The following is a 27,726-nucleotide window of genomic DNA, read 5'->3' as shown; positions in this document are numbered from 1 at the left end:
CCTGACAGAAATCATAACAGTCAAAATATTTTTTACTACCAAGAAAGGAAAGAGGCCTATTTGAAAAGGCACAATCCTGTTTTTTTCTGAGATGCTGGGGGGCATAACTTCTTGGGCAGTGCTACTAAAGCACTAATCTACGTACAAATCACCAAGATATCATGTTAAACGTACAGCTGTCCCCCCTTATTTGTTGGGGGCGGGTGTTTCCACACCCCCAGTGGGCACCTGAAAACACAGATAGTACAGAACCCTCTATATACTGGTTTCTTTTCTATAAATATATACCTATGGTAAAGTTTAGTTTATAAATTAGGCACAATAAGAGATTCACAACAATACCCAATGATAATATAGAACAATTATAACAATATGCTGTAATAAAAGTTATGTGAATGTGGTATTAATAAGTAAAATATGGGTTATTTGAATGCAAGCCCTGTGATACCAGGACAATCCATCTGATAACTGGGACGGCTACTCAGGGACTGATGGGTAAGTAATGTTTACATCACGGATATGCTGGACCAAGGGATGATTCCCATCCTGGGCGGGATGGGGCAGGAGAGCTGCAGAGTTTATCATGCTACTCAGAAGAATGCACAATTTAAAACTTATGAATTGTTTATTCCTGGAAATTTCCATTTTATATTTTCGGACTGCAGTTGACCACAGGTAAGTGAAATGGTGGAAAGCAAAACCTCAGATAAAAGACTACAGCAGATTCTGATGCAGTGGGGAAGGAAGGAGTTCAAAGACTGTGAATTTCCTGTGTGTGGCTGGTGCTACTGGTCCAGATATCTCTAGAGGGTTATTCTTTACATACAAGGAATCACTATGAAATGAAGTTATCCTAAACTTTAGAAATGATTTTAAGTAGTAGGAGAGAGTATAGAGTAGTAGAAGAAAGAGTTCAGAGTCAACCTAACTGGTTAAGTAGGGGACTCAAATTACGCCTATTCATCAATGTGTTGTATATTTTTAGGCACATATCATTCAGCCTCCATTTTTTGGCAATAAAATGGCAATAACAATCGTGGAAAATGATTTAATTTACAGAAAATCTTGCTAAATGGTTGTCAGTCAATAATGTGAGTTCCCATTTTTAATATAGTAAAATTTCAAATAACCATAATATCACTTTTCCTAATTAACTGTCTGCCATCATATGTTTGGAAAGGAGTTTATTCTTATTCTGTTTCATGTTTGTCTGTTTGTTTATTTTGTGACAAAATGCTTTAATCATAAAGAAACATGGAGATAAGACTTTCTGAGATGTCTGAGATGTTTAAACGCTATCCATTTGATAAAATATTTTATTGATGGCACATTCTTTGCAAAAAACTGTGATAAGTGCTTTGAAGTATACCAAAGACAAGATTTCACACCCTGAAGGAAGCTAAATTCTAGAAAAGATAAGATTGGACTATGTTTGAATGGTGTTGTCCTCCTCTCTAATCTGTTTAAGACTCTCCAGTATTCTGAGACCGAATATATTTTATTAGTATTGTCCCTGCGTTTTTAAGAGGTATAAGGTTTTGTAGGATCAATTATTTCCCCATAGAAAGACATTACCAAAGCTGCCTTGATCAGCTACTCTGTTGTATAGAAAAGGTGAAGTAATCTTCATGCCTTTCAAACTGGATTCTTCCATATCTAAGCAGTCCTAAATGTAAGTCACTGGTCAAATATCTTTTTAAACCAATAGGACAAAATAAAGGGAAATTTTATCACTACACAATTCTTAGTGTATATTTCTTAATGGAAAAATGTTGAACTAATGGATTCTTGGAAGTAACTTCTTAGTTCTTGAACCTTGGGCAGATCATGTAACATCAGTAACCCTCACAGCCCTCATCTGTACAGTAAAATTAAGAATATCTACTTTATATAATTTAGGAGGAACATATTAATTGTCCAATAAATGATGGCAGTTACTTGTTATTCCTTGATCACTTTTTCTTACCCTTTTCATTTAAGGTAGCAGGTATCTTGAGGCGACAAAAGTTAGAAAAATTGGTTCAGACAGTTTTACTTTGCAGTCTCCCATGTAAAACACAAAGATGAATGTGGGGCTTTACTGACCTGGAACTTTTTATTAAATTCAATCATTACTCTTTTGCTTGTCAGCACACTCTCCTTGTGGACCCCCTAATTCCTCACAGAGATCTTATATCCCAGCTAAGCTATATATCCACTTTGCTGTTACAAAGAATCTTTGCCCCCAGAATTGGAAAGCCCCCACCTACATTCTGTCCCCACCCCTAACCTGTGCCAGCAGCTGCCAGAACTGGTGAGGTGCCCAAGAGGACCTTAACTAATAACAAAGCCTGAAGCTATGAAAAACTCACGCGTTGGAAGGCTTCTCAGGAAATGAATTGCAGAGATGTGAAACCTAGGCTCAGGGATGGGGTATTATTTTCAGCTATGAATGCCAACCTTGGGTTTCTCTAAGTTAGCAGCATTTGTAATTCAATTATGAACACTCATATTATATATCTACAGACTTGTAACTGGATTAAACCAAAGGATAGCCAACCCATGAATCACCTTCTAATATTGGTATGAAAAGGTCAAAGAGAATGTGGGAATTTGAGAATATTTATGTTTTTGTAATAGTTGTTTTTCTTAATGGGTTTGATTTATATTCCTAGTGTAGCCAATTGCCTCCATTTATGGAGTACCTACGGTGCTTTATGTACATACTTTCCTTATTTTGACCCTTAAAATAACATGAAGTAAATACAGTTTTATCATCCCAATTTACAGATAAGGAAACTGAGACTGAGAGTGGCTAAGTATAATTTTGCCCACATCAGAGAACTGTAAAGTGGTAAAGCTGGAATTTATAGTCTCTCTGACTTCAGGACCAGTACTAACCCCAACATATAAAATTGTTTATATATTATAACACCAATGTATTAAGAGAGGTCCCCCTTTTCCACTAGAAAGTGAACTTTGGAATTGGTGAAATAGGGAAAAACAAAATAAATGTCAACTTCCAGGCCAGCTCTAATCACCATGATAGCTTCTCCTTTCAGATTTTTCATGAAAATTGCACATAAAACATTTGGCTGATTTTAGTTTCCCATACTATCCATATATCCTTATCCAATGTATAGGGAAAATGGTGAACTAATGAGCAATAGAATATCAAGATGGTTGAAATCAAGGAAGATGGCTGGAGAGTGGAGATTTTGGAGAAGATTCAGAAAGTAAGGGACAATTGAGGAATTGATGATTCTAGTACAGGAGTGGGCAAACTTTTTGACTCGAGGGCCACAATGGGTTCTTAAACTGGACCGGAGGGCCAGAACAAAAGCATGGATGGAGTGTTTGTGTGAACTAATATAAATTCAAAGTAAACATCATTATATAAAAGGGTACGGTCTTTTTTTTTTTAGTTTTATTCATTTCAAATGGTCCGGATCCGGCCCACGGGCCGTAGTTTGCCCACGGCTGTTCTAGTAGGTTTATAAATTCATGAAAGAAATTGCTACATGAAGAAACTTCATTCTATTAGCAACAAACAATAAAGCCCTCCCTTCAAGAGATCTGCTTTGCTGGGAAATATTTCCTTAAAATCTCTTCAGGGCAGGATTGGGAAGGAAATGTGTAGAGGTGGAAGCCAGAGGAGGGGAAGATGCTACCCCAAGAGATAAGGAGCAAGAATGTGGCAGATGGAAGGAAAACAAAAACCTACTGATGGAGCTTGAAGACAGGAAAAATGTTGATTAGAGAATGTACAAAATGAGATGGAATGTGCTTTCTGAGGTGACCACAGGCCATTATCTCAAGTCTTTTCAGTAGAGACTTCCAAAAGTATTGAACCTAATGAAGAGGTGGATCCTTGTCACAATTGATGACACTGGCCAAGAGAACATCGACTTTGAGTCACATGTAGCTACTGTCTAGCACCACAAGAGTAAAGGATTCAGACTATACCTGAGGTGGGTGGAATTAGATCTTTGATTCCTCAGAAATGGTCAGTGCTTAAACCTTTCACATGGCCCATGCCTTATACTGTATTGATCACATGGCTCTGTCCTCATCGTATAGCTTCTGTTGGGTGATAAAATAAATGCACTGTGGCAAGATTCACTTTGGAATTATCTTTGTACACCATTTGATGTCTAGCAGATAAAGTGCTTCAGACATTTTACATTGACAAATAATAAGTTAATGTTCAAGTGTATTTGGAGTCTAGATTGCACGTCACACCTATGTGTCCTCTCTGAACCTTAGTTTCTCCAAGTGTGAAATGGAAATGATAATATCTACTTCACAGGGCTGGTGTAAAGATGAAAAAGGATAATCTTTGTATGTATGTATGTATGTATGTATGTATGTATGTAATGCACATAAAGCATTTGGAACAGTACCTAGAATGTGAAAAGTGCACAAATCATAGGCGTTGCTGGTATGTTTGTTATAAATATTTATAAAGTTATGTTGACTGTGATCTGAAGTCTAATTCCATGGATTGGAAATCAAGAGCTCTCATAACATTCCTGCCAATCCCCAAGATTGGTTTACTCTTAGCTCTGCCTCCTCATTCCTACACCCAAGCTTGCTACCATTCAAAATTAATATGAGTATAAAATACAGTCCCTTCACAACTTCTCTCATTAACCACCTCTTCCTGTCTTCTCACACACATACACTAGCATTTATGTATATTTGAGAAAATTCAGTATTTGAGGGTTATGAGGGGGTGTCACCTTGCATAACATGTAGCATCTCCTACCATCATTTAGTCCCATCCCCCATCTTCCTTTTTCTTATTTTCCTCTACCCTCCCTCTGAAGAATGGCAAGAAAATCTGTTCCCTTAAGTAGTACAGAGCAGTAAAGCTCATAGTTAGGTCTACTGGGTCCGGCCTTCCATTCTAAGTGCTTTTCCCAACAAATATAGCTGTGTTCCTCTATGGAATCCTGGTGAATAAAACATTCTCCCCATTCTTATATGTTATTACTACATACTAAGGAACTCTCTGATGGTGAGTTTCATTAAGCCTATAATAGGCTTGCCAGGGCAGCTACTGAGATTTTCTCCTTCTCTAGGGTTCTTCACCAGTTGATGTATATTAATGTGTATGTGCAGAAGGGAGCTCGAGATGCTCTATTTCCCAGCCGGTCTAATAATATAAGATCTTGACTTTATAAGAGGGGTCTTGCGTAAATGATCTCAGGTAGAAGAAGTTGGATTCACCTAAGCTCTGACAGCTTTAGATACCTAATTAATGGCAAAGACAAGAAATGGGGTTGCCTGGCCCCTAGTCCTGTGTTCCTCCCACTATATATTACATTATACCAATGCCCTGGATCAACCAAACCTCTGTAGAACTCTGATTACAGACCAGGAAGTGCCTTCCTTCCTGTTCAAGGTTGACCTCAAACTTTGAAGTCATTTATTCCTTTTTTGTTCTAAAAAAAGAAAAGGCATGCTTTTCTTTTAAAATGATGCAGTGTTTGGAAATATCCTCATGAAAGTTCTTTCCTTTTTTCAAAAATAAATCTCAGAGTCTGGTTTTGTTTGTTTGTTTGCTTATTCTTGGTGAGGTTGCTGTTCAAAAGAACCCGATGCACTTGGGTTGTGCAGCCATCTGCCACTACATGCTCACGTACTGCGGTTTAAAAAAATCTGGCTACCCTGCCTTTGATATAGAAGAACCACATGGAGTTGAGTCATATGCTGTGGGGAGAACACAGCTAATTATGGCATGTGCTGGGCCCAGAGAAGATGTTAACTGCTACATAATTACTACTGCAATCCAAGGGGACAGAGTCATGAAAATCCAGTTAATATAAAGAAGTCAACATAAAAATTCAATCCACAAACTACTGAAATATAGTCCCATTCTTGAACTTTTAATCCCATAAATGTCTAAATTTAAGATCTGGTTTTTCATCAGGGATGTCCATGATCTTGAAGTACTTTTTGTCATCAAATAAAATGGTGTTTTAACAATGCAGGGTTTTCATTATTTGAATGAAGATGAAAGGATGTAGCACTAGCCCAGGATACACAAGACCTTGGTTCTAACCTCATCTCTCTAATCGAAAGGTCAAGAGATCTTGTACCAGTCACTTAGCTTGGGGAGGAGAGGTAGGCTGGAGGAAGGTTAGTTGGAGGAAGGTTGGTTGACAGAATGTCTAAAGTTTCCCCTCCTGACAAATAGACATAGTTCATGTCAAAAAAGTTATTGACCATCAAATTCATGTCTAGCAAGTATTTGTAATTCGAAGATGAATAAACATAGTCTAATAGCCAATTTTGCAAGGTTATTATACTTTTTCTGACTGTCCCATAATTTAGAAAGCTCATCTATCTATATAATAAAGAGCCAGGGTCATAAAGACCAATTATGACAGAAGGCTGGACCAGACCGGAAGTCAGTGCTGGGTTGCCGTGGCCACCCAGCACTGACTGGGGTTGCTGCGGGCACCCAGACCCAGCACTGACTGCCTAGGGCAGTGATGGCGAACCTATGACACGTGTGTCAGAGGTGACATGCGAACTCATTTTGGGGGTTGATTTTTCTTTGTTAAATGGCATTTAAATATATAAAATAAATATCAAAAATATAAGTCTTTGTTTTACTATGGTTGCAAATATCAAAAAATTTTTATATGTGACATGGCACCAGAGTTAAGTTAGGGTTTTTCAAAATGCTGACATGCCGAGCTCAAAAGGTTCGCCATCACTGGCCTAGGGGGCTGCAGATCAGGCCCGGAGAGGGGCCTGCAGAGAGCAGCATCTAATCCGTAGACTCTGTGGCAGCCGTTGATCAGAACTTGCCTCTCTTTCTCTCCCGGCCTGGCCAACAGCTGCTCCTCCATTTCTCTCCAGGCCTCCACAGAGGCTGCTGATCAGCCCCGCCTTTCTGATCAGGCCCCGTTGATAAGCCAAGAGATGATGACTGGCATAGAAACTGACCAATCAGAACCAAATTGTAAGGCAGAGGAGGGCAGTTGGGGGTGAGATCAGGCCGGCAAGGGAGGGCAGGTAGGGGTGATCAGGCAGGCAGAGGCAATTGGGGGTGAGATCAGGCCAGGAGGGGAGAGCAGTAGGGGTGATCAGGCAGGCAGGCAGTTAGGGGTGATCAGGCAGACAGGCAGAGGGGTTAGAGGCAATCAGGCAGGCAGGCAGGTGAGTGGTTAAGAGTCAGCGGTCCCAGATTGTGAGAGGGGTGGGATCAGGCCTAAATAAGTCAGACATTCCCCAAGGGGTCCCCAATTGCAGTGGGTGCAGGCTGGGCTGAGGGAAACCCCCTTCATGTCACCACTGCTATCAGTTGGAAGCCACAGCAGTAGCCACCCTTCTAGGGAGACCCCATTGAGAGGAGCTACTCCTCTCCCTTCCTCTCTGAAATCAATAAAATATTTTTTAAAAATCCAGTCACAGCATATTAACCAAATAAGAGTTATTTTTCTCTTATGTAATAAGGTGTAAAGGAGGGTAGTGCAGGGCTGAAAGAGCTGCTCGTGAGAACCCTCAAATACCAAGATTTTTTCTTTCTCTTAACTGCTTGTAGGTGTTGCCCTTTGTGTTTCCCTCATCTTTCTACCTACAACTCAGGTGAAGGTTGAGCGACCTTCTCATGAGAAAGATAGTGGCACAGTCTGAACCAAAAGCTCTATCCAGTAGACTTCCCCTAACCATATATTTCATTGGCCGAAAACAGGTCCTATGGCCAGGCAAGGCTTTGCTAAAAGGAATTCTGTAGAGGAAACTAGAAAGTTGTTGCTTCTCCAATAAAAACCAGATTGCATTAATTGGAAGCAGAGAGAACCAATATGCAGGAAACTAACAGTGCCTGTCACCATCCGTCTTTTTATACACCCCCATAGCTAGCTGTCAGCACAAAACCTGATCTAAAATTCATGGATTTTTTTGTTAGGGTACAAGAAATTACTGACTAGTGCTAATTCCAAGTCAAAGCTTCCAGTTCTTTTCTATGTTACTCTATGAGGTTGCAACTCAGAAGGAAAAAAAAAAGTGTGCAGGTTTGACACTGTAAGTTTTTAAGATTAACAGCCTGCCTCAGACATGTATGAGGCCACAGTAATTATAATGCTTTATGTATAGAACTAGAGGTCCGTTGCAGGAAGATTCCTGCAAGAATGGGGCTTCCTGCAGCCGGAGCGAAGCAGAGAAGGGAGTGAAACCCGCCGAGGCAGGCTTTGCTCCTGCCTCCAACACCCTGCTTGCTTCCCTCCCGCCTCCACCACCCTTCTTGCTTCTCCGCAGCTTTGCTCCCTTCTGCAGCTCTTGGCTTCCTTCTACATTGTTTTCAGTCTTTGCTCTGCACCTGTGTACACAAATTAACCGCCATCTTTGTTGGGTTAATTTGCATAATCATCTGATTGGCTGGTGGGCATAGTGGAGTGACACCAATTTGCATGTTTCTCTTTTATTAGTGTAGATTCCCCATATCCTCCAAAGTGTGAATGGGATGGGTTTGAAAAATGAAGTTATTGTACTGCCAAAGCTTGGCAAACTAATCTAAAATATATAGCACCTTACAAGCAACCATGCAAAGCTGGTATCAGGTTGCCTAAGAGAAGATCGGTGTGAACAAGAAGCTCCAACCAAATATCTTCCTTAAAGTGTTTAAAGAGTGATGGAAAACAGAGAATACTGAGGACTTTCCAAAGAACTGAGTGTCTCATCCATAGGCACTGGGGTGCAGAGGGACATCTGGCTTATGAAGAAGGGACTCTGCAGCATGTTGCTTGGCCCCAGGAGGAGAAAGTGACACTCCAGTATAGGCTTAGGTGGATCCCCCAAAAGTCAGATGTTGAAGTCCTACCCCCATATCTCAGAATGTGACCTTATTTGGAAGTAGGGTCACTGCAGATACAATTAGTTGAACTGAGGCCGTACTGGAGTAGGGTGAGGCCATAGTCGACTAGGACTGGTATCCCCATAAAAAGGGGAAATTTGGACATAGACAGGCACAGGAAGAGTGGCATGTGAAGATGAAGGTAGAGATCAGGGTGATGCTTATACAAGCCATGAAACTCCACAGACTGATAGCAAACCACCGAAAGTTAGGCGAGAGGATCGAACTGTCTGTCACAGTTCTCAGAAACCGATACCTTGATCTTAAGGTTCTAGCCCCTCAGACCATGGGAGAAAATATATATCTGTTGTTTAAGCCACCAAGCTTGTGGTACTTTATTACCACAGCCCTAGCAAATGAATAGATTCCCTAAAGAAAGGTGGTGCTGGTTGGCTTTGGCTTTTTTCATCTAGAGAACAGATCTAAAGAAAGACCTAAGCAAACAGTGGTTTTCCATGGTATCTTCATCATGCACTTTACCTACTCTGATGGTTTAGCAGTGCTACTAAGTTAGTCTACAAAAGAAATATGAGAAAGTCACGGCCTTAGAATCTGAAAAGACTCTCTAGTTTGTGTTTAGTAAATTCCATATGGAAATTGTTTTGGAGGATAGTGGGAGAGGCCATGGTTGCAATCAGATATTTAAGTTTGATTTCCTACTATGCTGATTAATTGACTGAAGGACTTTGGCAAGTCACCTAATCTTTCTAAAATTCAGTTTTCCTTATCTTTAATTTGGGAATAATATCTGGCCCAAAGAAATGTTCAGAAGATTAGATACAGCAATTTACATGCTTAGTTCTATGGCTGGCACTTAGTGACAGTTTAGGAATTATGATACTGTGAATTCTTCTGAATTATATCTAGAGGTGGTGTTTCAATAGAAGAAAATATGATTTCTGAGGTGTAGTCAATTCTCAATAATCTATGGTAACAAGAAAAGATTTTTTTAGTATGTAATATCATTAATAATCTAAAAATTGCATTTTCCAAAATCAAAATCTTTATTGTTTTTATTATAAAACTTACATATGCTCACTATAAAATTTTAATTCTATAAATATGAGTAAGGTGGAATTTTAATTTTATACTTCCAAACTCTAATATTCAGTAATTATTTTTCATATTCTTTTAGGTATGTCTGTATGTATGTTTAATAAACATGTTATTTTAAACAAAATGAATCATATTATATATGCTGTTCTACAGATTAAGTCAGCTCTGTTCAGTAATATATCTTAAACCTTTCCTACCATTACATATTATAAATAATTTCTCATTCTTTTAAAGTATTTATAATATAATGTCCCAATGATATACCAAAAAAAAGCCAAAAAACACAACTATTTACCTAGGCTGTTTAAACATTTAGATTGTTGCCGGGACCGGTTTGGCTCGGTGGATAGAGCGTCGGCCTGCGGACTGAAAGGTCCCAGGTTCGATTCCGGTCAAGGGCATGTACTTGGGTTGCGGGCACATCCCCAGTAGGGGGTGTGCAGGAGGCAGCTGATCGATGTTTCTCTCTCATCGATGTTTCTGACTCTCTATCTCTCTCCCTTCCTCTCTGTAAAAAATCAATAAAATATATTTAAAAATAAAAATAAAAAAATAAACATTTAGATTGTTTGCAATTTGTGAGAATCACAACAGTAAATCACAATAAGTTAAAACTACACTTTGGCGAATAGTACCTATTTTCTCCAATCTTTTGAGAATAAATTAAGGCATTGTTGGAAGGAAGGAAAGAAAAGTAAGGAAAGAATAAGTTAAAAGTTTGTTAATTTATCTAATAATTTGGTGTTTATAATGTCAAATAATATATTTGAAAAACCTTATGTATAATTTTGTCTATAATTTTTCTGGGTGAGAATTTACTGAATTTGGTGGCACTTTTGGAGTTTGCATAACCTCAGATAAAAGCTACACAATCAAATAAAATTGGTATTCATTAAAAATATGATGAATCTAATCAAATTAATTTAGTCCCAGGTTTCAAATTCTATACAAAAATGTACCAAATCAAAACATAAAGTTATAGTTATTAAAACATTGCGGTGATTGTGTCAGGAATAGACACATAAATTGGAACAGAATATAAAAGTCTCAAAATGAACATATGTAAGAATTTATTAAGTGATAACGGTGACACTTCAACTTGGAGGTAAAATTATGTGCTACTCAAAATGCAGTTGGAAAAATTAGATATCTACCTGGAGAGAATAAGCAATATATTTTAATTTATACTCAAATAAAAGACTCAAATGTATAAAAAAAACTTTAAAATTATTAGAAGGAAATAGATGCTAGTAAGAAAAATTATGATTAAATTAAGAACATAAAGCACTAGAAAAAAAACTATAGGATATACATATATTTCCTATACATAAGAGAAAGTCTTTCTAAGCAACACACAAAACTCAAAGGACATAAATAAAACAATTGGTAGAATTTACTACCTAAGTCATTCAACTTAGATACTTTGAAAGATATCATTAAGATCTTCAGAAAACAAGGAACAGTGGGAGAAAAATGTTTATTTAAAAAGTCAATACTTGATATTAAAAGTTCTTACAAATTTTTAAGAATAGAGTAATAAACCACTAGAAAAATGCACAAAAGATTTGGACAGTTCAAAAATACAAGAAGCAAATCACCACTGAACATGAAAAGATACTCAATCTGTAGTAATTGAAGAATTTGGAATAATTAAAACAACACTCAGATACCCATCAGATTTACACAAATTCTACCATTGGTAAAAGTGCAAGTGCAGGAAAATGAACACTTTCATACACTCTATGTAGAAGAGCAAACAGAGCCTTATTGCAGTGTAATTTCATAATGTGCATCAAATTCATGTACATTTATATTTTGGCCTAGCAGTCTCACCTTGCAGTTTCTCTCCCATAGACTACTCACTTCTGCTTAAAGATACTTTCGAAAGGGTGTTACAACAGCTTTATTTCCGTTGTTACCTGTATGACACATGCCAACTACCGAAACACATAAAATGGGCGACAAGATAACTAGAGGGTTCAGGAGGGCAAAAATACCCAGGAGAAACCTTGCTTGAGTGGATGCTCCACTATTGAGTTTACTACTAAAAAGGCTGGAGGAGGTGTATGAGAAGGGACAACACTTTTCCAGACACTCCTTCATTTCCAAGAAAGATCCAAATTCTGTAAACTGAACATTCATAATCATGCTTCTATTTTGTACCTTAATCTGTGCTTCTTTTCCATTTAAAATCAAGACAATACTTCAGAAAACTTACAAGAAAAAGCTATCACATCAGTGCTTTCTAGTACTGATGTCAAAAGCCAAAATGAATACTGACTACACACTGAAAACTACATACTGAATACTGACTATACATCTTCAACTGAAAACACACTCTTTTGGAGAATACAAAGTCACATATTTGCTAAAGCTTGAGGGTAGAGCTATCATCAAGGAAACAATGTCCTTTTGGCCATGGACAGAATTATATCCTCACCAATAGATGACTATAATAATCTTTTCTCTGCTGTTTGTTAAAGGTCCATGAGTTGTAACTTCTACAGCCATGTTTATCTACCTAATTATATAGTGCAACCTGTGTTTGGAAAGCTAGCTTTGTTTTATTATAGTTCCCCACAGACAAAACAAAAATCTTGGTTGAAACTTATCCATTGAACAAAAAAACGACTACTATTTTCCTATTCAATTGATACCGATGTTGGATTTAAACACTGAAATGATGATAGTGATGCCTGTCTGGCTGAGCAGAGATTAAGAGATCTTAGGCTTAGAAATATCACCATATCCCCTCTTCCAAACGAATTCATCAGTATGATATGAAAGTCAGTTTCTGGGTCAATGGGTAGATACCATTCTCAGGCCTTCTAATCACACACCTGCTCCCAACCGCTACTCACTCATTTGACTTATCCTTTCTCCCCAAACCAAGGGAACACTATTAACCTAGGATGGCACAGTAGCTTCCCTTTCTCACAGTTAGCACTCCCACAGAGCTTCTGGATCCCAGCATGGTATACTCCTAGAGTTGCTTGCAAAGAGGGTCTCCACTTACCTGTGTGAGGAAGACTGGATATCCAGGAGCGTAGTGATTAGGATTGCCATGTTTAGTCGGACTACTGAAGGGAATCCCAACTCTGCCACTTAACTTGGGTGTCCTGGAGCACAGACTTAACCTCCCTCAGCATCAGTGTCTTTACCTGTAAAATGGGAATAATAAAAGTACTTATGTAACTGGAAAATCAATGGGTCTGTGCTGCCTGTCACTACCTAAGCCAACTAAGCAGAGACAGGGGTGAATCATATATGAGTTTATTCTAATACTGCCCGCAGCATGGGAGAGCAGCAGGTCATCCACAAAAATCTGCTCTACCTCTCCCGATAAACCAGCTGCTTATATTGGGTAGAAGGACAAAGATTATATGGGGAAGTAGGCAAAAGGTTATGCCAAATGGGCAGTTAACAGGTAATGCAGGCTGGAGATTTGCAAAGGCCTGGGGGTATGCAAAAGGCTGGGGGTTTTCAAAGGGTTGGCGGCTCTGGTTTCTGCAACAAAGTTGTTAATCTTTCCTTGATAATAGGCAGCTCCCTGATGGGGAGGATGGGCTGCTCCCAGATCTCATGTCCAACTCCCAGCCAGGTTAGAATGTGCTTTCTTTAATAGGAATAAAACAATCATGGTTAACAGAGTATGATGAACATTTCTTACAATTATAGATGGTCTCCAATATTCTATTTCTGCCCCTATCATTTACACGGTCAGCAAGATTATCAAATAGACTGGTGGTATCCGGTACATAAAAAGTACCAAAAAATATCGGTTTTCATTCCTAGCATTCTCATTATCTACCTGCACACCCCTGCCTTGGCCAGGCTTACTAAGTAGAACGGTTACACAAATCCCCACAAGGCCAAGGTACTTCTTGCAGGTTTCCTTAGGCCACCATGGTCAAGTACCACACTGAAGGCAACTCCACCAAAAGAGAGGTGAGATGGACGAGTTCCACCCAGAGACCCAGCCATGCCTGCACCCCACTCCCCCTTTCCCCCAGCTTCTATTTCATTTTCTCGGGATTCAGATAAAAAAGAGGAAAGTTCCATGGCTCTATGCCACTGTGTGTACACCTTCCTTCTAAAACCAGGCCCTCTGCAGTCTTCATTGTGCAGATATGTTTCCCTTGGTAGACTGTGACCTTGACGAAGGAAACAAAGTTTTCTTCTTTGTACTTCTTTGAGTGACTTGTCTTGTACTGTGTCTGGGGAAGAGTTAAGGCTAACTAAAGAATGAATGAATAGTAGTAATATTTGTAAGCAAAACAATGGGACCAGCCTAAGGTAAAAGGGAATTTGCCTTGTTATTTCCCAACTCCCTTTGTTTCCAACTGTGAGAGATGTTCCTCCCCTTGGTTGTCACTGATTTTCAGAATGCCTCAGCTTGTCTTCACCCAGGCTCTGGACTCCTTCCCCCCATCTCTCTGTATCAGAAACGCCTCTCTGCCCGCTCCCTCTCTCTCCCCCTTCCCCCACCCCACCATGTGGCAATCTGGTGTGAATGCATTAATCAACCAGGTAAGCAGCCCTAAACAAAGTACTAATCAAAGTACTAATAAATCAAGGTAACAGAAAATCAAAAAATGTCATCCAAGGAAAGCCTGTCTGCAAAGAACCTAATATGGGTCATTAAATGGGACAACACCTAGTTCCGTATCAGACAGGTGAGAGGAAGACACCTATTTGATCATCCTTTCCCCCTGGTATCCCCTGAAGTGGCTCTGAGAAATGCTGTTGTGTATGGAGGATCTGAATAAGTCTAGGCAGCTGCTGCTATACCAACTCTACCTTCTCTCCTTCTTTTTTCCAGAGTCACCCTTGAAAGAATTAAAGTTTATGCAGAAGGCACTGTTTGAAGAACAGTTTCAGAGAAACTAGAGATAGCAGAAGGGTTATCTAGTTCCTCCTCAGAGGCCAGCAGCAGCATTGTTCCAAATACAATCAAGGGTTTGATTTCTTTGGATGACCACATGGTAACCCCTGGAGACAGCCTGTGAGTAAACATGACCAAAGGCCGGTACTTTCCCTCTCGGTTGAAACTTCCAACTAAAAGAATCACAGCAGTTCTGTGAGAAAGTGAGGGGAAAACCCACCAATAACTGGTCAAGAAACGTTCAAGTATAACTGAAGAAATAACTGGGAGGAGAGGCAGAAAGCCTAACAAATCACTTGCTTTTCTGATGGCATCTCCGATGGATAGTACAGCCAATCACCTAAGAGTTGCCTGGATTGGAGCATGGATTACCCTATAATGATTACTCTATTTGATGAGAGTACATACTCTCTGAGGACAAATCTCCCATGGCACAGCAGTAACAGTGGATTCGGTGAGTCACAGTGCCTGGGTTTGAGCACAGTGTATGCTACTTCTATGTCTATAAACTCTGTCTAGTTATTCCATCTCTCTGGTCTTCATTTTCATTTTTTCAAAATATGGACAATAATACTATCTACCTCATAAGATTATTGTTGGTGTTGTATGTACTAAATCCATGTAAAACTCCAAGTCCAGGCTCAGGTACATATTATCACTCAATCTTTACCAACTGTGACCATTTCTGTTCTCCAACTACAGAGCCCAGTGACCAAAAAATTATCAAGTTTGATATGATTTTTAAAAATAAATCCCAGGAGTTGCCCCATGGAGCTGCTACTTTGGTGTATAAATTAGTCTAGACAATTATATCATTATATTATATCTCTGCTTACCTTATTAAACAATTATATCTTTTATTCATTCAGTGACATTGTATTAAATCTTGTGGCAACTGTATAGGGAAAATAGGAACTTTGAATATGTCAAGGGAGTAACTTGCTTTCTCAACAAACATATTTAAAACAGATACAGTTTTCCAGACACTGTGAAAAAACTAAGAAATGAGGAAAAGATATAATTTTACTTTAATAACATCTTACATTTATTATTCAACATAAAATAGGCAGTGTGTTAGGCTCCTTACCTATATTTGCTTATTAGTATGCTGACAAAAACCAGCAAGATGATTATTGTGTTCATTTTGAAGAGAGGAAAACAGAGACTGAAAAAGACTCAGTAACTTGCTCGACATTTTTCAGCTAGAATTTTCCCTCACTTAAACCTCCTCGGTATTTCCAAAGCCTGTTCTTTTTCTACTCTTTTACTATTCCTCTTTCAACATTTCACCATAATGTCAGGCAGAATGAAATAAGTAAATGATTGTGGAACCCAGGGAGGTAATAACAAATTTAGGTGGTGGGGGTAAAGAAAGACTTTATTCAGGGCATTTAAAGTGAACCAGGTAAGTGAGATTACAGAGGATAAAGAAGAAGAGGAAGAGGAAGAGGACTCCAGGAAGTAAAACTATACCAGCAAAGGCCCAACAATGTCAAACCAGGGAGAGTAGATGTGTGCTGGGACATAGAAAATAGGCTGAAAGTAGGGGAACATTAGATATAGAGGTGGAATTTTCAGTGTTGGAAAACACTTTTCTTAAGAGTACAGAGAAAGTCTTCCTGTATTTGCAAAGCTGGTTGCATAACTGAAGCAAAGATGAACTTGAGCCCTGCCTTAATTTTGGAGAACCATTACAATTCCTATTTAGCAGGTCTGATTTAAAGATGTTTGTACATATCACACACACACGTACACACACTCACACTGATATTTAAATAATCAGACATTGGTCATTCACTCTCCATTCATATTATGCCATTAGGCAAATTACCCAGAGATTATTCTCAATTCTACAAATAATCAATGAGCAAATATATATGGGAAGTCAATCTGTTGTAAGACCTGAAAGAGAGAGAGTTGTGGAGAGAGAGAGTTTGCTTTATTGGTGGCCCAGAGCAGCTGTTTTAAGCAGCAGATAGGGTTTCGGAAATGATGGGCCTGTGCATTGATATGCAGCACGGGGCAGGGGGAGTATGGAGAACTGTGGTCCTTCAAGATGGTCTATTTCCCCCAGTTTTACAGACGAAAGGTTTAGGAAGCTCTGGATCTACACAGGGATTTAACACTCCGGTTCTTCACCATTTAGTGGTTCTGAGAGTAGTGGCTCCTGCCTCTAGAACACGCCTGTTTGCTTCTAAAGGGAAGGCTTTTTTTGGCTACAGAGAAAGGAAGGTGGGAAGATAAAACAAACTTTAATTCATCTGTTCTTACTCATAGGCTTCCCATCAAGGACGGGTTTTATCCTTATTTAGAATCAATACTAAGTAAAGAAAGTATAAATATACCAATTGAAACACACTTTCTGTGGATGCCTTGGCAGCCACAGTTAAATTTGCTTGAGGTTCAGAGACACCATGCTCTTTCCCTAGATCTTATTCTGAAACCCTCAAGTGTTAAACTCAATCATTTCCTGAGATCCTTGATATAATAGCATCTAGGATCTGCTAATAGGTGGTATTGTTTGTGGGGTTTTTTTGGGGGGTGGAGGGAAGAGTGGAGTTATAGTTCTGGGACAGAGTTAGGTAAATCCCTAAAAGACCACTGGAGTTTTTAAAACCTGACTGCTTATGTTGAATGTTTCCCCCAAGAGATAAGAGCAGCTATATTTAATAAGTTGAGAATTATATTTCTGCAAAGAGTAAGAGGATCTAGGTGAAAAGGGGGAACTTCCCCTGGGGATTTCCCATAAGTTAGCCTCTTGTGAAGGGAATCAACCCTCAGGGTGCTCCTGGGATCTCTGTATGCCACCAGAGGAAGTGGCACAGACTCTGAACCAGGTGATTTTAATTCTCTACTGTCCCTCACACTAACTAGTTCTATGACTCAAAGGAAAGTCAAACTTCAAAGACAGTTGAGAGTCTTCCTCTGTAAATTAGGAGACCTGAACTGAAGTGTTTCCTTAGGACCTTTCTAGCACTAATCTACTCCATTTCTTTTGGTTGCCCTGGGAAAACACAACATGAGCCACAAGGTAAAGGCTCAGTGTTGAGTATTTTGAGAAAATAAAAGGGGTATACATATTGGAAATCCAAAGTGTTTATGGCTGGATTTGTTCCTAGTTTAGGAAACCAGAAATCCTTTGGCCAATTCATTCTCTGGGTCAGTGAGTAGCAAAAAGGCTCACTCCATTGAGAACAGTAGGAGTGGACTTATTTTCATAGAAGGTGGAACCAAAACAGCCTTGGGTGATGAGCCCAGGTCTTGGGCTACTCTCTGGTCACTTTCCCACCACAATATACTGCCTAGATATTCTCCTCCAGAACTTGAAGGAGAAGAGGTCATGGAATGAAAAGCAGATGATCTGGAAACCATCAAACCATTGTTTTCAGATTTTCAAAGACTAGCTCCAGAAGATGTTGCATATGAAAATGTTTCAAGGTGCAAAATGAGGAAAACCAGAAAATTCATCTCTATTTGGAGCTTCAACATTAGCATTAAAAAAGCTCAGTAAGACCCTAGCTGGTTTTGCTCAGTGGGTAGAGCGTCGACCTGCGGACTCAAGGGTCTTCAGTTCGATTCCAGTCAAGGGCACATGCCCAGGTTGGGGGCTCGATCCCCAGTGGGGGGTGTGCAGAAGGCAGCTGATGAATGATTCTCTCTCATCATTGATGTTTTTATCTCTCTCTCCCTCTCCCTTCCTCTCTGAAATCAATAGAAATATATATTTTTTAAAAGCTTAGAAAGGTCCTACTGAAAAGAGACCTGTACATCTTTTTAAACTAGCATTTCCTAACTTATTTGGCCAATGAAGACATACTCTACACTGATCACCAATTATCACTTATATGATTTGTAAATATATAGAAGTGATTACTTGTACAGATGTATGGAAATGTTATTCTCCCTGCACTGTGAAATGACCATCTCACTCATCTTAACATGTGCTCATTTGCAACTCTTTTTCCTAATTATCTCACTCAAGTATGAAAGTACGAACAGGTTTGGTTTTCAGTACAGTATTTGACAGCCTGCTCCCATAGACTTGTCATTCCAGACTTTGACCTCACACCTCAAAAGGACCTAGCAAAATACCTGCAAGCCAGGGATACTCAGTCACTTGTGATGACCCTGTAACTGATCTTTACAAAATATTTAGTCATTTTAGTCAATCAAAGGTAAAGGTCCAAGTTGATCACTTATATGTGGTATAATCAAATTCTACAGCCTTTGGTTTTGTAGGATACTATCCAATGATGCATACCCAACCTTTCATATGCCAGTGAGAGGACTGCAGCAAGTCTAATCTTCACTTAAATATAAACCCAGAGTAAAAAGAAGCCGCAAAAATCCTCCCTCAAAGCCAGTATACACAGTCAGGGTCAGCAGTTAAAGACACATGTTCATCTGCCTAGTGACCTATCTTTACCCTTGGGAGTTGGTTCAGTTCCAGATAAACCCCAGTGGGGAGGAAGAATGGTCCAGACCAGAGTGGCCAGAGGGTCCATGTGGCCTGGAGTAGCTCCATGCAGTCCGGCCCAACTCCAGGCCATCCTTGGCTGGAACCCCAAATGATAAGGTCACAGCCAATAATAAGTAGAAGATACAAATTGGCACAGGTAACCAGCCTTAGTCATATGCACATGTTGATCAGAGGGAATAAAAACAAATTATTTAAGATGAAATATGTTGGCGAGTACAGATATTTAGAGAAATTGGATCCCTTTTAATTGTTGTGAGAATGCAAAATGGTATAGCCACTATAGAAAACAGATGGGGGCTCCTCAAAAAATTAAAAATAGAATTAGCATATGATCCAGCAACCTCATTTCTGGTTATTTATCCAAAAGAATTGAAATAGTAACACATCTATGTTCATTGCAGCATCATTAATGATAGCCAAGATGTAGAAGCAACCTAATTGTCCATTGACAGATGAATGGATAAGGAAAATATGGTGTACATACACATACAATGAAATAATAATCAGCCTTTTGAAAAGTAAAATTCTGCCATATGTGACAACATAAATGAACCCTGAGAACCTTATGCTAAATGATATAAGCTAATCACATAACAATAAATGCTGCATGATTTCATTAATATGCAATATCTAAAATAGTCAAATTCATAGAATCAAAGAGTGGATTGGTGGCTTCCAGGGACCAGGGAGTGGGGGAGGAAGGAGGGAGAAATGGGGAATTATTGATCAATGGATGTAAAGTTTCAGTCAACAAAATGGAAAAGCTCTAGAGACCTGCTGTACAACATTGTTCCTATAGTCAGCAACAATGCACACTTCAAAATTTAAGAGGTTAGCTCTCATGTTAAATGTTCTCATCACAATAAAAATTGTTAAAAGTTGAAGTAAAAGTACTTGGGACATTGTAGGCTCTCAACACATCGCATTATTATTCTTACTCAGTGGGTTCTGACAAGAGGGTTTATCTTTGTGAGTAAGAGGGTTTAGAATAGAGTCTGGTACACTGCATCCAAAATCCTCCTGATCCCTCAATTTTATCATCTTAAAATTAAAATTAAATGGAATTCTATAGGACAGATAGCATGTCAGCAGTATGTTAAACTTTAAAAAATAGACTAGTCTAAAGGCCTCACCACTTTATCATTATTAGCTGGTTGTTCTTTGAAGTTTACAACCTCCAGATGATCTCGACACATCTCTCTTGACTTACTCCACTTTTCTCTTTTCTTTCTCTCCTTGTCTCCCTTCTCATTTCTCTCTCCTATTTCTTCTCTTTCTGATCTCTTATATGTCAAGTCAACCATAGTCATTCAAATGCCTACTCCCCTCCTGTAAGAGAGAGAGAGAGAGAGAGAGAGAGAGAGAGAGAGAGAGAGAGAGAGAGAGAGAGAGAGAGAGAGAGGAAAACAATGTCCCTGTTGGGGAAGCAAGTGAACAGGTTCCCTTTCTAGATATGCTAGCCATAGAGTGAAGAAGAGGGACAAGCTCTGGTGATAGAAGGTGCCACCCATTTCAGAATCTGAGGGACAATGGGATAGAGATCATTTTTCTTAATCTACCATAAAATTCTGGTAACGTACCCCCACCACTCTCCTCCTGAACTCATTAGCAGTGCACTCAGAGCACTTGGTTCTTGGCTTAACTGCCTTTGATTGTGATTAGGGTGCATATCAGCCCCTAGTACCTAGGGATCTGTCCAGCTGCTGTCCAAGACATATTGGCTTTCTTTTAACTGGAAATTATTTACTTAACAAATATCCCCCAGAATTCATGTCAGGCAGCTACTAACAGGAAAAACAGGCAAATACAATTGTTTAAAAGTTTTTATGGATCCATAATAATATATATGCATGCGAGTATCTCTCTTATGGACATAAACAATGTATAAGTCATCTTTTTAAAATTAAGTGAAAATGTATATATAAAAAAGCACAAATTACAACTTCACAAAGGGAGCACACCCATACAACCATCACCCCAACCAAGAAATAGAACATTTCAAACATCCCAGAGTATCCTATCACTCTTTCTTTCAACCACCACCCCTCCAAGGGTCACACTAGGCAGAGTTCTGTAATCGTGGATGAATTTGTCTGTTTTTGAACTTCATTCAAATAAAATTACTCAGTCTATAGTCTCTTGTGTTTGACTTCTACTTCTCACCATGTGGCTACATGCAGCAAAAAGCCATTTGTTTCATAGATATAGATTAATCCTCACCAGTAGATTTCAATTAACTTGACATATCAATCCTGGCATACTTCTGAGTGCTTATAAGCAGGCGATATGTAGAGGCAAGATCAACAATTTCCTTAACTCAGACAGTTCTACTTATTCTTTCTCAGACAGGCTTCCACTTGGCAATAGCCTGAAAAGTATTATCAAATTATATATTTCTTGTCTCCCTTTACTAGGCTCTGCCCCACCAGTTATTGGACCCCTCCCTCCACCAGCTCTTGTACTCCACTCAGAAATTCCCAAAGATATGAACATCAGGGAGTCTGAAGTGCAAAGTTTTCCTTCACTCTCAATATAGAAAAAAAATACATGGGCAGAGAATGTTGGACACTTTTCAACCACTGGCTAACCGGATCTTCACGCTCAAGATTCACTATTTTACCTGAGGTGCCACGGATGTCCACATGATTATATACAAGAAGCATTTGTTACCACATAAAAAATTATTTAGCGTTTATCTGTACCAATCCTTTTTCTACCAGCTGTAGTAGGTGAAGATAAATGAGATTTGACTATAATGAACTAAAGTCAGGGTAAATCTTACACCAAAACAAATGGATGCTCAGAGACCATGTATGTGGTTCACTCAGCCATGGAAAAAGCCCTGGAGTATGAAAGACAGACACGCTAAAAATGGAAACAAGAGAGCATACCAGGCAATACGGTCGCTCCACAATGTCATTCTTGCCCATCCAAAAGGGCCAAAAATAGAAGTATTTTGGAACTTAGCGCCAGTGATATTTAAGCCTAATTTCCAGCAAGGTCAAGACTAATAGTGCGCTATTTGTTTTACTAACTTAGGTTGCGAGCGCCTTGGGCAGATCCGGTGCCTTCTTCTATATCTCACTCAGCGCCAAGAACTCTGTTAGCCATCAACAAAACCATAATAGACCTGGAGTCTTCTCCAAAGGCCAATAAAAACACACACGCTGAGCTAATGGAGACATTTACAGGCTGAGGAGCCCAGTTTCCTTTCTGAAAATGCCACCAAGGCAGCCGAGCTAATTGGGTTTTAGTAAACGACACTGACTGACCGGAATGGCCCACCTGTCTGGAGCTTGGTGTGTGCACCAAGGCTGTTTTCTACTTGTTTTTGTTTTTGTTATTCTATTTTTGGAATTTCAAAAGGTGCTCTCTGAGATCTAGCCTGTGAGTTCACCGTAATTTCAGGAAAATGGGAATATAGGACTTAACACTGCAAAGAATAAATTTATTCATTTGGGACTGTTTGATCATTCTTCTCCCTCCCCTATTATAGTCCTTTTGGAGAAACCTAAAAAAATGGTTTTGTCCAAGGCCACTCTGAAATGCAGTGACAATTCCAGGAATGAAATTTCGATGTTTTTTGCAGCCTTGTCTGTGACCCCGCCTAGGAGGAGTCATAAGTTTCCCAGTATCCTTACCATAAGTGTTCTTTAATGGTCCAACTCAACCCTTGTTTGTGTTTCTGAAAATAATGCAAATTGATGGAGATAGGGATCACCGACATGAGACACCAACACAGACTCAAAAATTAGCAGGCCTCTCCGTGAACAAGAATGACTTACACCCAGAGAAAGAAAGACCACATCTGATAAATGCGAATTGCTGAAAACTCATTGTTTTAATGGGGTTTCTATTATAAATACTTAGAACACAAATGTTTCTGTGTCCCTCATATTTTCTTCCTCTGAAATATTAGTAGAAAATGATACGAATGCAACTCATGGCCTTTATCCACCAAAAATAAATAAACGACAAGTTTTAAAGGAGTCAAAATATACTGGCAAAAAGCATACCAGAAAGTTGCAATGCAATATGATAGAGCAGAGAGAGAATGAGCCACGGAGGCAGGTAAACCTGACTGCCAATTCGAGTTTTTTGTAAGTTTTGTAGTTTTCTAAGCCTCTCTCAGCTTAATTTTCTCATCTATAGAATTGGGATTAATATATTTATTCAGAGCTCTGAAAATATCAGAAACTTAACCCAAACTTGCTTAAGAAAAAAAAGTATAACTAAAAGTAATGTATTGGCTATGTAATAGAAAAGTCAGTTTCTGGCACACCTGATTCAGGTGCTCAATACTGTCAGGAAGTGACCTTTCCTATACACCTTCCTTCTAATGAAATGGCTGAATTTTTAAGAAGGCTTTTCCATAATGACTGTGCCCAGAACTCAAGAATAATATCTTCCCAGCCCCAAGTCCTGTTCAATGAAAACTTGTCCTGCCAACAGTTTAAGAATCCAACCTCATTCCGATCATTTATATGTCCACACCTGAAAAGAATCCCAAGGTACCCCAGACTGCTATTACCCGGATGAAGGTAAATGGCTTATAGAAAGAACAAAGCAACCATTGTTCCCTATAATGCAGCTCAGGGTTGTAAAAGCAGGTAAAACTTATCCCAGGACCTATAATTTCCATTAAGATAATAATAAAGTAATTCTTATAGGTGACAATTTGACATCCAGGAAATATTTGCCTGCATTGACACCTGCGAGCATACAGCACACTTAGTAGTGAAATCTCCATGATCTACACAATATTCTGCCAAAATTAGGTGAGGCTGCAAGGGTGAGACTTTAGATGGATTGAAAGGAGCAGAACAATGAGCCCAACAAAGAACAGAAAGGTCATTCTAAGGTGAAATAATAAAACAAGCTACTGACTATATATTTTTCATATAAGAAAGAATATTGTGGGTAAGATGAGCATTCTAACTAATAGGAAATGACATATTATAACCTAAATTTGTAAATATTAGTAGGAAGAGTTTGCATACCTACAGCAAAAATAATAGTTGCAGGATTAGGTTGTATAAAATGTCATTAGCAAAGAAAGATATGTTTGAAGTACTCATTTAACATAGTTCTTTGAAAAGATACTCTTCTATCTTAAGCTGGTCTGCTCTCAGTGAGGTAGCCTGTGTACAAACATAAATTTTACAAATGATGTTCAGACCTCTTCATTATAGAACACAATTAGCTCCTTCCAGTAAAGATGAGGATTTATTGGTTTAAGCATGTTAATAAAAGCCTGGCTGCAATTGAGAAACAGAAAGTAGTCTCAAATGAGAAAATTGCATTAATATACATGATGTGGGTTCTAACTGGGGCCAAAATGAAAACTATTTCCTGGATTTCAGATAGAGGTCTGTCCAAAAACAACCTTATTTTTAGCATTTTGAAGGGAGACTTCAAATAAATAATGAAAAGCAAGACAGGATATTTAACCAAATGTGAAAAGAGGTTTTGTAAACACATTGGGCGTGCCAATCATAAATAATTTTTGCAAACAATACTAAGCCAGAGTTATCATCCTTCCGGTAATGCACCTACATCAGGCACCAAAAATCTTTATTTCTGGCTATGATGAATTCAGATAAGTTATCCCATTCTCAAAAAGATGTCTACCGGAGGCTCTGCTGGCTGCCAGAAGCAGTATCCTCTCAAAATAAAAACCTCTTCTCAGTTTGACTTATGTCTGTTATGATAATCTTGGGGAATTTACCAGTCTGAGAGATTTATTGCATGGAAATGAAGTGTTTTCAAAGTTTGAAGAAATTCACTCCATATTTCGGGAAATGAACATGTGATGCATTTTGCAGGTTGTTTTAACAGAGGCAATAGCTCTTTCCACGGGACGTTATGAGTTGCTGATTATAAACTGTGGCAGGTTCACAGTCAAGAAGCAAAAACAAAGCATTAAAATAAATGAATATAATAAACTAAAATCTTGAGAAAACGAGGGCATTTAAAGGTCATAATGGCATCACATTAGGTTCCAAAACAAAAAATTCAGTGATTCGTCCAATTACTGGCATATTTTATTGGTATAAACTTACAAATATGAACACACTGAGGAGTGTCTCCACCAGGTATTACTGGATTCTATGATGCCTGCCAAGCATCTCTGTTGCTACGGGTCCTATATCTTTGGGTTTGCAGCCTACAGGAACGGGACCATTCTTCAACTCTTTCCCCAGCCAAGAGCTTGGAAGCCAAAACAGAGTTAACGATGTGGCTCAACAAACAGAAAATTTTGATTATAAGAAGAGTGTGCACAGCTTTCTGGAGTCTGATTAGCTACAGAAAATCAAGTCAGCCTTGGTGTATTGCTCATAGGAGAGACACCTAACCTGGTCTCCAGAAAACGGGGAGGCTGCTGTGAGCAGGGGACATGTAAGCCAGAGCCTGAAGGAAGAAGACAAGAAGCTATTCAGATAAATAAGATGGGACAGCCATGTGCAAATAAGCATTAGCCAGGGGAGACATGGCTCTTTTGGGGAACTGGTAAGTGTTTAGTAAAGAGAAAGAGCGAAGTACATAATGGGGAAGCCTGGGGAGAGGGGATGTTAGAAATGTAAGCAGAGACAATATCAGGCAAAATCTTGTAGGTCATGATCAAGATCTGCACTTTATTCTAAGAGCAATGGAGAGTTATAAATCATCAGAAAACCCTACCATCCCTACATATAAAATGTATGCAGAATTGACCACATTTTTTACACATTTCATCCCAATCATGGTCCAAGCCACTACCAGCTCCTGCCCAGAGTCTTACAGTTGCCTCCTAACTGACCTCCCTGCCTTCCCTGCTCCCTTCAGGCTCTTCTCCTCCTCCGAGTACTCCCTACACCTCGACCCTGCTGTACTTTTCTCCAAAACACCATCTGCCATGTTCTATACTGACTTACAAGTTCCTCGTCTGTCTCTGCTGCCAGAGGGCAGAATAAACTCGTTTTGTTCAATGCTATATCCTTTGCTTTTAGAGCAGTGACAGGCACAAAGTAGATGCTCACAAAAACTTTGTTAATTGAGGATGTGCTTATGTTTCTTATATTCAGAATTGCTGCGGTGGCTTACCATATCACATTTGTGAAAAGTTAGAATCTAACCATGGCTCCCAGGGCCCTACAGAATCGGGTCCTCCCGCCTCCTCTCAGCTTTCATCTCCTCCCACTTTCCCACTTGCTCCTGAGATGCCCTGAGCTTTCCATTCCCTGACTACATAGCAAGCTGGCTTCACCCCCCAGGGCCTTTGCACTTCCTGTTCCCTCTTGTTCCACAGAGCTGTGTAATTTGATCCTACACTTCCTTCAAATATGCTCAAATGTTACCTGCCCAGAGAGGCCTTTCTCTACCACCCCCATACAATAGCAGCCCCTTCCTGCCACCTGCTCTTCTCCTTACCTAGCTTTATTTTTTTCATAGCAATGAAAAGATAATCATAACGCATATTTATGTGTATTGCCTGCCTTTCTCTACAAGAAGATCAATTCTATGAAGGCAGGGATTCATTTAGGTCATGACTGTTTGCTGGCACTTAGAACTATGCTCGATCCATGTTAAGTAATTGCATTAATGAGGAGCCAACTAGGAATCAGGAAACATCAGTTATGTGAGGAGAAGGAATTTAACATAAAGAAGTGTTGCCCAGCCGGCGTGGCTCGGTGTTTGACAGTTCAATTCCTGGACAGGACACATGCCCGGGTTGCAGGCTCAATCCTCAGTGTGGGGTGTGCAGGAGGCAACCAATCAATGATTCTCTCTCATCAGTGATGTTTCTCTCTCTCTCTCTCCCTCTCCCTTCTTCTCTGAAATCAATAAAAATACATTTTTTTAAAAAGAAGCATAAACTACTGTGTGATTATTACCAGAAAGGATACAAAGAGAACCCTCAAGTGTCCCAGAAGTAAAAACAGCAGAAAACAACTGCCACCCCTCAGTCTGGGGGAAAGGAAGATGTCGGAGTTATTAAATCTTAGAAACCTGGTGGAGGATGCTTGCGGAGCTGGAACTCGGGCTCTGAGGAGGGGTCTCTCCATGGGTGGTGCCTCTGAGCTCCAAGGAAGAACATGGGCCCCAGATCTTTAAGGAATGGTCTCTGCAGGCTGGGCAGCCAGCAAGATGGCAAGTGTGATGAAATGGGTTCTGTTCGAGCTGGAAGAATTAACTGCATGTTGGATCCAGCTGTTGAAATGATAAGGAAAAACTGCTATGGAGTGAAGAAGTATTGTTTGGGTGATTCTACTGGAAGCTGGAAGAATATCCCTTCTTCCTCTTCAGGCTTTGCTGTCTCTCTCTGTTGCCCCTTATTGGTGGAGCCTACCATGGAGCCATCTGGCCAACCCAAAATATTTGCACAGTCCCAGCTCAGGCAGCATCACAAAGCTGAGTATAGAAACATGGGTTTGAAACTGAGAAACAATAACGTAATAACTGCACAGTTCTCAGTAA

The sequence above is a fragment of the Myotis lucifugus genome, unplaced genomic scaffold (genome assembly GCF_000147115.1).
Source record: "Myotis lucifugus unplaced genomic scaffold, Myoluc2.0 scaffold_17, whole genome shotgun sequence".
Classification (NCBI taxonomy): Eukaryota; Metazoa; Chordata; class Mammalia; order Chiroptera; family Vespertilionidae; genus Myotis; species Myotis lucifugus.
This window is presented reverse-complemented; position numbering follows the sequence as displayed.